General features: G+C 31.8%; 1 protein-coding gene across 1 annotated transcript in view; it reads left to right on the plus strand.

Moving 5' to 3' along the window:
• LOC107454903 (protein turtle) overlaps positions 1 to 13907 on the plus strand; it is a 973849-nt gene that overhangs the window by 657161 nt on the left and 302781 nt on the right. The window lies entirely within an intron of this gene.

The following is a 13907-nucleotide window of genomic DNA, read 5'->3' on the forward strand; positions in this document are numbered from 1 at the left end:
CATGGTACTGTTCGGTGAACGACCACAGGATTTTTGATTCCATAGATTTTCCGAGCACGTATATCATATGTACTCGGTGGTTCTTAGAGCAATTGAGAATCGAACCCCAGATACTCCGTGATCGGAGTTTGATTCGTAAACCACTGTGCTACGTGCTACCACTGCCCTGATAATATAGTAAAAATAGAAATTAAATAAATGTTCGTTTGTTGTAGAGAATTCAATTGCCTTTTTGTTTACAATGCAGTTTATTTGTAGATCTTTATAAAATATATATATATACATAAAAATCGGAGGCAAATTTGTTCTTTTAGATCTATTTTGCTCCCAAATGAGTCAATATTTAAAGATTAGTACTGAAGTAAAAAAATTGCTCAGTACTAAAAAATCACAACCCACAGTTATTATGGATATGTATCACAATTGCAGTTTTTAATAGGTAAACATATAATATTGAAGTTACTTTGCAAAAGTACTTTCTTTATGTATAAATCGTATTATTTCGAATGATATAAAATTATATAGTAGAAATGAAATTAAATGGTTATCTGTTTGTGGTAGAAAATTTAGCTGTTTTTGTGTTTACTATGTAATTTACTTGTAGGGATCCCAAAAAGATAGATTCATGTAAAAACCTGTGAGAATTTTACCGTTTTGGGTTTATTTGATACCAAATGTGTCATTAGAGCAGGCGAAAAATTGATTTTCAATACAGGAAAGAAAATTGGACACCTGGAGGCGAGGATAATGTGCAAAAGAAAATCCAACTCCTTAATAAAAGGAGTTAAAGAAAATCGTGAAGTGCTACAGAACTATTCGTGAGCCTTTACTGATTTCTTGCTTTGACACGCTCCATTGCGTGAGCCTTCAACATCAATACCTTGCCGTTGAAATGCCCGCCTGTTTTGGTGTTCAGATTTATAACCGTTTATTGTAATAATGTGTAATTTTTCTTACCACAAGGAACGGAGTAAAAAAATATATATATAGAACAAATTCCCGCGCGAAAGCGCAGTTTTCACTTCAGAAAGACGAAAAGCTGAGAAATATATTTCTCCAAGGTGAATTCAATCAAATAAAATTTTAAGCTACTCTTGTATGGAAGCTAAAATAGAAGCAAAAGAAAAGAAATGGTGGAGAAAAGTCTCTATATATGTGTTGTTGAAATAAAAAAGTGGTTTATGAAGTGTATTATTTTTTTCCTAAAGGTTTTTGGCTTTATTTTCTTAAAGGCAATATTCGCTCACTTCGTAAATTTACTCCGACTGATCTATATTTCAAATTGTGCTAATTTTTCGCATTTGATTTGGTTTGAAACTTAAATATAACCGACGGTATCTGGTTAAAGAAAATAAGTATACATGTAATAAATTAGTGTAATCACTAAAAAACCTTTTATTTAATTAAGATAAACAACTTCTTCAAACTATCAATATTTCAAATTGTGCTAATTTTTTTACATTTGATTTGGTTTTTAACTCAAATATGACCTGCAGTATCTGGGAAAATAAAATAAGTACACATGTAATAAAGTAATGGATTTACTAAGAATTTTTTTATTTAATTAAAATAAGCAACGATTTAAAACTGATTATGAAAATTATGATGCATTCCAGAAATACAAAAAGCTGAGAAATATATTTCTCCAAGGTAAATTCAATCAAATAAAAATTTTAGCTATTCTTGTATGAAAGCTAAAAAAAGAAGCGAAGAAAAAAATAGTGGAGAAAAATTCTTTATACTTGGATTGTTGAAGTAAGAGAGTGTTTTATAAAGCTTGTTATTTTTTTCTCTAAAGGTTTCTTGACTTTATTTTCTTAAAATCATTATTCAATTGCTTCGTAAATTTACTCAAGCAGATCTATATTTCAAGTTGTGCTAATTTTTTACTTTTGATTTGGTTTGTAATCTAAATATAACTGACAGTATCTGGTAAAATGTGATAAGTATACCTGTAATAAATTAATAGAATTACCTAGGAAAACTTTTCCTTAATTAAAATGAAAAACATTTCAAGACTAATCATGCAGATTATAATTTTGATTTTAGATTTTACAATGTATTATGCTAAAGCCAAAGATCACGATTTTTATACCTCAATTAAATAATTTAAAAATATTTAATGCAGCTAAAATAACTAAGTTTAAGTTTAGAGATATTTTTTATTTACTATTTTCTTGAAAATCCCTTCAAATAAGATAAAAACAGTGGATATATATATATATATATATATATATATATATATATATATATATATCACTGACGGAACATTAAATTTTAATCAAAGGAGATATGAGTTTCAATAACGAAATTTCACTTGACAGTGCATTATTCATCAGAAGACTCTTAAATATTTCAAACAATATAACTATTTCCTTACAGAAATTAATCATATTTGTATAAATTTTATCCACATACTTTTCTTCTTAAAGTATATCATTGCAAAGAATTAAAGCCAACAACATTCACTTCACGATTTCATTACAGACTGAAACATGTAATCTGTTACAGTTATTATCGTCATCTAAAACAGAACAATGGATTCTGCCGAATAAAACGATACAATCCAATTCAATAGGAAATTGAATAGTTCTATTCTGTAAAACCATAAGCTCAAATCTTACAGTCCATGGTTTATACAGTCCGTGATTTCTCAACAACAGAACTTTTCAGCGTTACCCATAAGTCACGTGGGGGTTGCTGAAGGGGGGCACAGTCGCATTGTTGAAGAACGAGAAGTCTCGGAATTCTAAATTCCTAATTGAGAAGCAGGAGGGAATGACTTGGGGCGTAATCAAGAAGTTTGCACAGGAACGAAATCTAGCCCTTCCCCCAATTCTTTCCTTGGCTATCCTTTTATTTCATTCTGAGAAAACCCCTTCCCCCCAGAAGAGTCGGAGATTTGTTGACTTGTTTTAATTCTTTGAGAACACTGCTGACTTAAAAATGAAGGAGAAAAGAGTCATTGGGAAGGTGTGAAGATGGCTGGGTGAAGGCATGGTTTGGCGAAGAATTTAAAATTCAAAGTTAAAGTGTTTAAAGTCTCTTATATCTTATTATACTTGAGGTATGGAATTCATGAGGTAAGGTAGCTGCAACCGTAAATGCGAGTAAAAATTATAGATATTTTTTATATATTTTACTTTGAAGGATTACTTAAACATGTTAAATAAGTTTGTAAAGGAATATATTACAGAATAAAAATATTTGAAATGTCAAAAACATTTAATATTACACTAAAAAATATTTAATTTATTTTCTGTAGTCAGAGTCTGATAATGTTAATCCATACGAACTAAATCTATATGGTAATAGTCAAATTTAATGATTTTGTCACTGCATTGTTTTTCCTGTATGTTTTCGTAAACAAAACAATTTTTATGCATAAGGACTTGATTATGTTTTAGCGTAAGTAATACTATTGATGTGAAATGAGCGCACTAAAAAGTTAAGGGTTAAATAATGAAGCCCGTTAAGGTTCATAAGCCTTAGTCAAGCATTGCATTTTAGTGCACAAACTTGCATGCATAAGTACTAAGAAATAAATATTGGAGCCTCCCAAGCAGAGTGATATTACCCACCAAACACTGCGCAAAGCGTGGAGGTAGCGGGTTTGAATCTCACTGTTATCCTGGATGTAGCTTCTGACTTTCTCTGTATTGTACTATCTCTCCTTCTATTTGACAAAGGTTTATAAGCCAAAATTGAGAGCACAAACCTTCAAATGTATGTAAGTCCAATAAAATATTAAACAAATAAATATCTCCACTCGCAATTGCAAAGCTCAAAGACGAACTCAGAAAAGTCGAACCATAATCCACGATTAAGTACGAACCTTCACTTGTTAAAGTGCAAGACACTGGAGATTCATGATCGTATTAATCTCAGAGTCATCATTGTCTTACGTTCCAGTTCAGAGAATTCAGCATGCTGTCTTTGAAACGAAACGAACGTACAATCTAGTTTCTAAATTTGGATTACTTTTTTACATAATTGGGGATATGTTGTTATCTCTCATTTCAACTCTTAAATTTGTTTAAACTTTTTAGTATTTCTTGATATCATTCTTTTACAGTCCCGATCATTAAGACACGGTTCCCAGCAGATCACCGAACTCAAGCATCACTAGCTGCGGCCAGTGTGCGAGTGGGTGACCACTTGGATCAGTCTGCATAGGGACCGAGGGTGTGTGGTATTGGTCCTCGTTAAACTGCTCTACCGTAAAATGCTCGACTTCGCGTGCAGGTCGTTGGGCTACCGAAGTGGTGGATCAAAATTGTGATGGCTTGTCTTCGGATCATCCTCAGGAAAGTTTCCCAGACCGTCACCAATAGCCCATTGTGCATCTCTAGTGCAACGTAAATTAACTACAACAACAACAACATGCGTTTACAATGAACTGAAAATTAATAAGATAATTTCGATTGCAAAAAAACAGTAAAAGGATGAATCGATATTTGTTTCTTAGAAATTAATATTTTCTTTTTGCTTGTTAATCGTGCAATTAAGAGTGTTTTCTTTATTAGTACACATACATATGCAGAATGCCGAGCAGATGACCGAACGGTTAGCGTGTCTTGACTGCGAAGCCAACTGCTCCAGGTTCGAATGCTCCCTGCATGGAGGTTTCTCTCTGTGTCTTGTTCTCTGTTATGTGTGATGTGTGAATGTGGCCCACCCTAAGAACGGGTATCTGTTGCAGTGTGGCGTGGGTAATGTTGCTCGCCTCTTTAACTTAGGTTGCAAGGTGCTCACTAGGTAACGCAAAATGAGCAACACTTCAGGCATCTTCCGTAGCGAAGAACGATATGTTCAGTGCCTGCCGCTAGAAAAATCACAAAATTAACATATGCAGGTTTGTTGAAAGCCATTTATGAGCCATATAACTCAGCCAAGTTCAAATTAAAGAATAGATACCACAATTTAAGGAGAAAAAAACACAAAAACACTGTTATGCCAGGATTTAGCCCCACTACCTTCACAGTACAATTCACAGTGTGGATTTTTTTAAAATATTTTTACTTGTAGCTGAACTCTGTCACTTTCATCACTCTGACCATAAACTACGATTAGGAAACAAACCCGTGATATTTTGTACGTTCACGTTAACTTGCTGATGCTCAAGAGCTTGGAGATTGGTGCTTGTAGGAATCACGAACTCCTTACCCTCTCGCGTACCTGTACCGTTGTTACAGTATAATAGTCGTACCAACAAATCTAGAATCACAACCCCCCTACCCCCGATTTCTTTGAATCCTTAGGGATGTATCCCAAACCGTCGCCAATAGCCCATTGTGCAGCTCTAGTGCGTTGTAAATAAAGCACCTAAAGTACCGATTTCTTAGAATTTATATTTATTTATTTATTTACTAACATATGCGAAATGATGTGTTAGAAGGATTTATGAACTTTCTGCAAATTGAATAATTGATATTATAAATTAGAGAAGGAGAGCACAATAGACAACCTGGTTACTTTGGGACTCGAACTTATTACCTCCACGCCTTAGAGTGCTTTTCATACGAGCGATATCCATTGACCACTGAAACCACATCACTTGGACTTTAAAGAATGTCACAATCTCTCTTCATTGTTGTTGTTGTAGTTCATTTACGTCGCACTAAAGCTGAGAATAGGCTATTAGCGACGGTTCGGGGAACATCCCTGAGGATGATCCGAAGACATGCCATCGCAACTTTGATCCTCTGCAGAGGGGATGGCACCCCCGCTTCGGTAGCCCGACGACCTGCCCGTGAAATCGAGCACTTTACGGTAGAACAGTTTAACGAGGACCTATACCGCACATCTTAGGTTTCTGCGCAGACTGATCCAAGTGGTCACCCACCCGCACACTGACCGCAGCCAGTGAAGCTTGACTTCGGTGGTCTGTTGGGGACCGTGTTTTAACGATCTGTCCACTGCGGGACCTCTCTTCGTAGTTTGTGAAATTAACAATAGTAAAATTAACTCGTAATACTGAATTGTCGGAATTCAAGTACCATGTAAGTTTTTGCAATGTTGTTTTGATTTTGTTTAGTTCTTAAAGCTAAGTTTTATAACAATCAGTGAAATCATTCAAATATGTAATTATTTCTGATTGGGTATTTATTTAAAGAATTAAAATGTTGTTATACATTCCACACTTAGAGCTTAGGAAAGCATGCAAATAAACCATTAAGGAAAATACTTCCCAATAAAGTTCTATTAATTGCGAAGTTATACTACAATTTAAAATTATATAATTATAAAATATCCAATTACGAAAATATTGTTTAATATGCAATTAAGAAACACGTAAATTAAAGTTCACTTATGTTGACAATTTCAGTCACTTTGCTGTCATGAAGTTCTGCAGTGGAGATTAATTATAGATAAATTATTCAAAGATCCCTTCTTATTTTGTAAGAAATTTGATATTTTGTAACTATGAATGTTTATAAATATTCGGGTTGTTGATTCCGATCATTCAATAATCTTTCTGCTGAGCAAAAAAGGACAATCTCTGAGTTTGATTTTTTTTAATAATTTCGAATACTCAAATTAGATCGTTATTTACCTCATAGTATGCGTGCTATTACTAAGTAATAAAAAAAATTAAATTCCATCATTTCACGAGTTGAACTTGTAGATAAACAACGTTAGTTTTTTTTTTAAAAATCAGAAACTGCCTGACTTCTTGTTGAAGGTGCGTTTACACATTTTTTTTAATATTTAAATTGTATTTTATATGCAACCGAAACACCGAATGCAGTTATTAAAAGGTCAAATAGATCCAAATCAGATATTTTGAACTATATATAATAAAATTAACACTAAAATTATGTATAATCCAGTTACAACGTTCAAATTTAATTGTATTTTATATGCTACCGAAACACCAAATGCAGTTATTTAAAGTTCAAATAGATCCAAATCGGATATTTTGAACTATAGATAATAAAATTAGCACTAAAGTTATGCATAATCCAGCACAATGTTCAAATTTCTCATTGATAGATCAAATTTTTCTCTTTTCATTTTTACTAAATTACGGAAGTTCAATATTTCTTAATATTTCTTAAAACAATTTTTTTTAATATTATACATTGTATTTCGTATTTTTAATGCAATTTTATTTAATGTATAGTAACACCATTTAATTAAAATGTAACATTTTATACTAAACAGCCGGATACAGGTGTTGACTGCATAAGTGAGGACACTTTATCACTCATTTCAAATTATTGGATAACTTATTAACACAGTGTCAAATTCTAATAAATTAAACTTCCTTTCCTCGGTTTCTTTTCGTACTTTAATTCACACGCAAATGCCTAATTTATTTTAAGTATATTCCTCTCACGTATTGCAATTTCAGCTTACTATAATGAAGCGACGAAATGTGTGCTACTTTGTTTAGATGCATGTGAGAGCTCCAGTTTTGTTCCTACAGCTTAAGATTACGCGGAACACTTAAAATACACCGGAAATGCTACCGAAAGAGAGGGTGGGGGTTTCTTAAGTGGTTTCTTCTTATCCAATTGAATTTCAGATTCGCAATGAAATTGAAAAGAGTTTCATATTCAGCTAACACTTAACTTTTTTCACGTCGGATTTACATTTCGAAACGTGGCGCAAAATCCATTTTCCAGTTCATTTACTATGAATTATTAACTATTTTGTATTTGTGACGTGGATCTTATATTGTTATTTACCGAAAGTAAAGTATCCAATTTCAATTTGCCTAATTCTTTATTTCGCTCACAATTTAATCTTTTTTATTTTATTTTATAAATCAATTTTAATGTTTCGGGAAATTTAAATTTCAAATTTTGTATGGATTACAAAACGTTTACTGCCTTAACCGGGGAATGATGGAATTAATTTTATTCTCTAAATCTAAAATTTAATTAACTAGAAATATGTTTCACAAATAAAAATATTAACGGTTTTTCGTTGAAAAAAAAACCTGAAGTAAGCTGTTATGATGAACTGAAATACAACAGGACCAAAAAAAAAAATGCTTTTTATACTATCATTTGATTTGGAAGTCAACAAAGCAACTATCTCTAAGTATAAATACACATACGGGCGACCTTTGTGCTGAAATACAAAGTAAGGTAAAGCAACGTTTAAGAGCACAAAAAATATATATATATTAAATATATATATTAAATATATATATTAAATATATATATTAAATATATATATATATATATATACAGGGTGTCCCAAAAGGTCGTTTACAAACTTAACATGCTGGTCTGTCATATCATGATGAACAAGATTTACATAGGAACTTGTGTCCGAAAATTAAAACTGAGACGGCTAGAGGGCGATAAGTGCAGGTTTGGATGAGGAGAAAAAAATGATATCGATAGCGGTGTTAATATGATTTTTATTATAAAACATCATTAAATCACAGCAAATGCTCAAAATTCCTTCCATTCGCCACAATGCACGTTTTACAGAGTCGGCGCATGGATTCACGAGCCCGTTCAAATTGGCCAGGAGTGTCACGGACACGTGCTGCCGCTTCCGCGATAAGATCCATGTCCGATGTTACAGGTGTCTCGTACACTATGGACTTCATGTGTCCCCACAGGTAGAAATTCAGGGGAGTCAGGTCGGGGGATCACAGCGGCCATGGGACTGGTCCGCCTCTACCGATCCAGCCATTAGGATAAATCCTATCGAGGTATTCTCGAACAGCGTAGCTAAAGTGGGCAGGCGCTCCATCATGCTGAAACCAGATGTTTCGGCGTGTAGCGGCTGGAACGTCACCCATCAGATCCGGCAAAACTCTTTCTAAAAAAATGCGATAGGTATTTCCGTCGAGGCGTTCAGGTAGAAGGTAAGGGCCTATCAACATGTCACCGATAATACCAGCTCAAACGTTTACGCTGAAACGTTGTTGATGTGCATGGGCACGTGTACATCTTGGGTTTTCATGCGCCCATACGTGCATGTTGTGCAGGTTCACGACACCATCCCGTCCCCGTGTAAAGCAGGATTCATCAGAAAACAAAACCCATGATGGAAAATCTGGCTGTGCGACCTGCTGTTGCAAATACCAGCGTGAGAATGCAATGCGTTTGGGATAATCGTCAGCGCACAATGCCTGTACTTTTTGGAAGTGGTAAGGGTGTTGCATGTCATCGTGCAGTATGCGCATTATGGTGGAACGAGCTACACCCAAGACACGTTCGCCTTCTCGGAGACTTCTTTGCGGGTTGATGGCATACTCCTGTAGCACGGTTTCCTCTACGACAGGTGTGCGTGTAGCGCGTTCTTGACCGATGTGGCTACGTGCTACGAAAACACCTGATTCACATAATCTGCGATGCAATCGTCCAAACAAAACATGACTTGGCTGACGTCTGTTTGGGAAGCGCTCAAGGTACGTCCGTACCGCGGCTCGTCCATTTCCATCAGCGGCACCGTATACGTAATGCATGTCGGCCATTTCTGCGTTACTAAACTCATTCATCCTTCTCCTTCAACGTCCACGCCTGAAATGATTGTTTTTCCCTCTCTCCCGTTTTCGTGCAATTATCGCCCTCTAGCGGTCGCAGTTTTAATTTTCGGACACAAGTTCCTATGTAAATCTTGTTCATCATGATATGACAGACCAGCATGTTAAGTTTGTAAACGACCTTTTGGGACACCCTGTATATATATATATATATATATATATATATATATATATATATATATATATATAAATTAAATATATATATATATATATATATATATATATATATATATATATAAATTAAATATATATATATATATATATATATATATATATATATATATATAAATTAAATATATATATATATATATATATATATATATATATATAAATTAAATATATATATATATATATATATATATATATATATATATATATATATATATATATATATATATATATATATATATATATATATATATATATATATATATATATATATATATATATATATATATATATATATATATATAAATAAAAATATATACATATATATATAAAAATATATAGGGAGGTATATATTTTTTGCGCTCTTAAACGTTGTTTTACCTTACTTTGTATCTCTAAGTATATTTTTTACATTCCTTACGGTTTCGACGAATTGTCAAAATGAAATCGATACAGCAGTTCATTTACATTATTTGCGAACTTGTCGTTCATAACAGTTGAAGGTGCTGCTGCTTTTGCAAATTATTCTCATATTGGGTATTGGAATACGAGTCCTACATTCGGTGCTCGTCAAAATTAACTGAATGCCCCTCGGATGTTTATAAGCACTATGCTTTATAAACAAACATTATTGGTTTTCATTTTATGAATTGCAAATAGTTGGCGTAGATATATCACAATCTCAGATTCGTCGCTGCCCAGCTTTTAAGTTGCTCACTTAACTATTGGAATTTGCACATAATTGCCGTCTAGTTAGATTTTTACAAAAGAAAAAAAATAAACATTTCCTCCTTTCCTGCTGAATCATCAGATGTTGCTGCATCACGTAAATTATTTTTATACTCAGAAGAATAGGGAAAGTCCAGGTAGAGAGGTAAAACCGGGTAACACTCTTTTGACAAAATCAGTTCTGTTTTCTAGCGGACAAAATATGAATCACATTAAACTAGTCAAGAAGGAGGACCTACCATTTTGGCGTGCTGTTGTTTATTATTTCACAGTGTCTGTGTAGATAAGTTTGCTTTACTATGTCAACTCTCGAATGTTCTCTTGTTCTGTTATGTTTTAAGCTCTTGATTTTATCCCATGAGCCATCGCGGCTCAGGGAATAGAGCGTTCTCCTTCCAATGAGGTGAATAGGGTTTGTATCTCAGCGATGGCTAGTTGATATGAATCCGCATCCGTCTTTCACCGATCACAGTGCTGACGCTAAATATCCTCAATAGAAGACGTATCATGGGTTAGAGTCCCTTTGACGCCAGGCTAACCATGGGAGGTTCTCGTGGTCTTCATCCCCATAGTAACGCAAATGCGTGTTAGCTCCATTTAAAAAGTCCTCCAGGAAGGCACATTTTTCCCAATACTTGATCCAGGAGTTCCCCTGCCTCTTGGATTGGATTCAAAATTGTAAGGCTACTGAGCATTAACTGTCGTAAACCAGAAAATTTGGTCGGCTGTTCAACGACGGTTATAAAAAAGTATATATATATACTTACTTATTGGTCATTACAGTTATGAAAACTATTTTTAGTCCAGCTTATATGTTACTAGAGATTCATACATTAAAAAACAATAAGAATTTAGCCCGATAAGTATCATTGTTTTGCCTGTCTCTAATGTGCGTTTATGCTGAATACACATAAGCTTCCATGTAGCGACGGAGGAAGATAATTACATCCAAAGCTGAACAAAAGTTTAAAAAAAATCCTGGACAAAATTTATTGCGAGCCAAATCCTCAAAGCACAAAAAGCTATATAGAAAATATTGAATAAAATAAAAAAAATTAAAGAAAATTAATCAGTTCTGTTTTATAATATTTAATAATTTGGCAATTTTATTACGAAAATATTTTAAATCATTCATGAAAATTTTCCCGTACATGTAAGTTCATTTGAATTCGCTACTCGCTTTATAGATATCGTTTTGAGTTTTGTTCTGTTTTTTCTTTGCATTTTGTTTTCTGTTTTTTACGTGATATTTATTCCCGAATTTTTTTTGAAAAAATGGTTTCAATTATTTAAAATTATGTTATTTTATACTAATAATTTTCTTCTTCTTTTTTCCTCTTCTGCTATTTTTTCCATGTTTTCTCCACATTTTGAACTGTACGTCTACTGTACGTAATTCGAACCAAAAAACATAAGCTAGTAATTTTTTTCCGAATTACTGTGAATATAATATTATATGTATTTTATAAACTATTGAAATGTAAAGATTTATATTGAAATATTGCTAAATTATAACCCTAATCTTATGGATTTTACTAATAGAATTTGCAGTATCTAAATAAAAATAGTTTCTTTAAGTACTTTTAAATATAAAAATTAAATATCAGATTTGCGACACATTTAGAAATTTAAATAAAATATAAAATTTTTCAAAGTTTGGAAACTATTTCAAATGAATATTCAAATAAGGCAGCTGAGTTTTCATTAATATTTCCGTCTAAACTGTCACTCAATCTTTATTAAAAACTTACATAATGCTATGAAGTATTCCATCATTTCTTGGAATAAATATGAAAGGAAATTAAACTCCTTTGATCAAATAGTATTTCTGATGAATTCTATTTATTATTTAGCACTGCGGAGTTATATTTGTTAATAAGTTTAAGTTAAGTTTTTTTTAAAGTGATTTAAAGAAATATTATCCCTTAAATTGTTAATTAAGATCAAAATATTTTGGTTCGAGGAAGAGGTTAATTTAGATGAATTATTTTAAATCGGAATTAGGAAAGTTTTGTATTTTGATCTATTGCGACTAAAAAATAATGTTTATTTTATTTATTTGGTTTTATTTTGCCTACTATTTAAATTAATTTTGTGTGCAAAGAATACAATCGAATTCTTTAAGAACAAGTATAAACTTTCAAATTATTGACATGTATCCAGAAATTTTTAATTAAATATCTGGATAAATATTAAATTTTATAACTCATATTTATCACTTGTAATATCCACTTTTTTGTTGATTGGTTTTTTATTTGTTAAAAATCATTTTGCATAAAGATTTGTTCTAGTTGTCATCAATGCGGTTCATTTATCGTGGATTTTGTTTATTATTCGGCTTTCGATGTGAAAGGAAAATAGTTATATAGTTTTAATTTAATATTATCTACTTTATAACTATTAGTTATACCTTATTATTAATAGTCTTAATTTACTATTACTTTTATATCAAATATAAGTAAAAAATATTTTTCCCAGTAAGTATTTATGTGGGAATTTCATTCAGGGGATTTCAATCTTCCGAATTTGGATAAGAAAATGATTACTTTATTATTTGCTACTTTCTGTTAATTTATGTTTCTTATTATCATTTATGACATTCTAAATTTTGAAAGGATCATTTAAATGATTAAGTTCATTTATTTTTATTTTTAAAAATGAGAGCAAAGTCCATTTTTTTGAATAATTGCTCCTAATTGGGGAATCTATGAACGAGGAATTTAGTCATTTTTTAAATAATAATTAATGTTAACAACTAGTCCTTATAGAAAAAGTGGGAAATTAAATCGGCTAATTTCCTTTAGTGGGGTTGAAATTTAAACCAAATTTTTTAGTTTGATTTAAAAAAAGATTTTTTTTGGAATCTTGCTCATAATTTATTTCTAGTACACTGTAAAAAATTTCGAGCTATGCGGCACCAAATATTGGTATTCATTTGCTGGCTACATAAAGTCGTGCTCAGTTTTACTATATATTGGTGCTTTCACTAGTTCCAAACAAAGAGAGAAGGTTACACCAAAAATCGGAATTTTGAAAGAGCCTAAAAGTGGCGAAAGGTTGCACCAAAAATAAGTGTTTTGAAGGGAACTAAAAAGCGAGGAAGGTTGCACCATTATTAAATATTTTTAAAGCGGCGAAAAGCAGATAAAGTTATCATCATTAATAAATATTTATTGAAAAAAGAGGATATAATTTAAATCAAATTATAATTAAATTATTTAAATCTATAAAAATTAATAAAACTATTTTTATTTTAGATGTGTTATGTAATATTAATATATATATATATATATATATATATATATTAAATAATACATCTAAAATAAAAATAGCTTCTTGAATTTTTATATATTTAAATAATTAAATTACAATTTGATTTAAATTATCTTCTCTTTTTTTTATAAATATTTATTAATGATGCTAACTTTATCTGCTTTTTGGCGCTTTAAAAATATTTTCGTTCATATGAAAACTTTTTCTTTCTTCAAATTGATAT

This window comes from Parasteatoda tepidariorum, chromosome 10 (assembly GCF_982258835.1).
Source record: "Parasteatoda tepidariorum strain Cologne lab strain chromosome 10, Ptep-v5.0, whole genome shotgun sequence".
Taxonomy (NCBI): domain Eukaryota; kingdom Metazoa; phylum Arthropoda; class Arachnida; order Araneae; family Theridiidae; genus Parasteatoda; species Parasteatoda tepidariorum.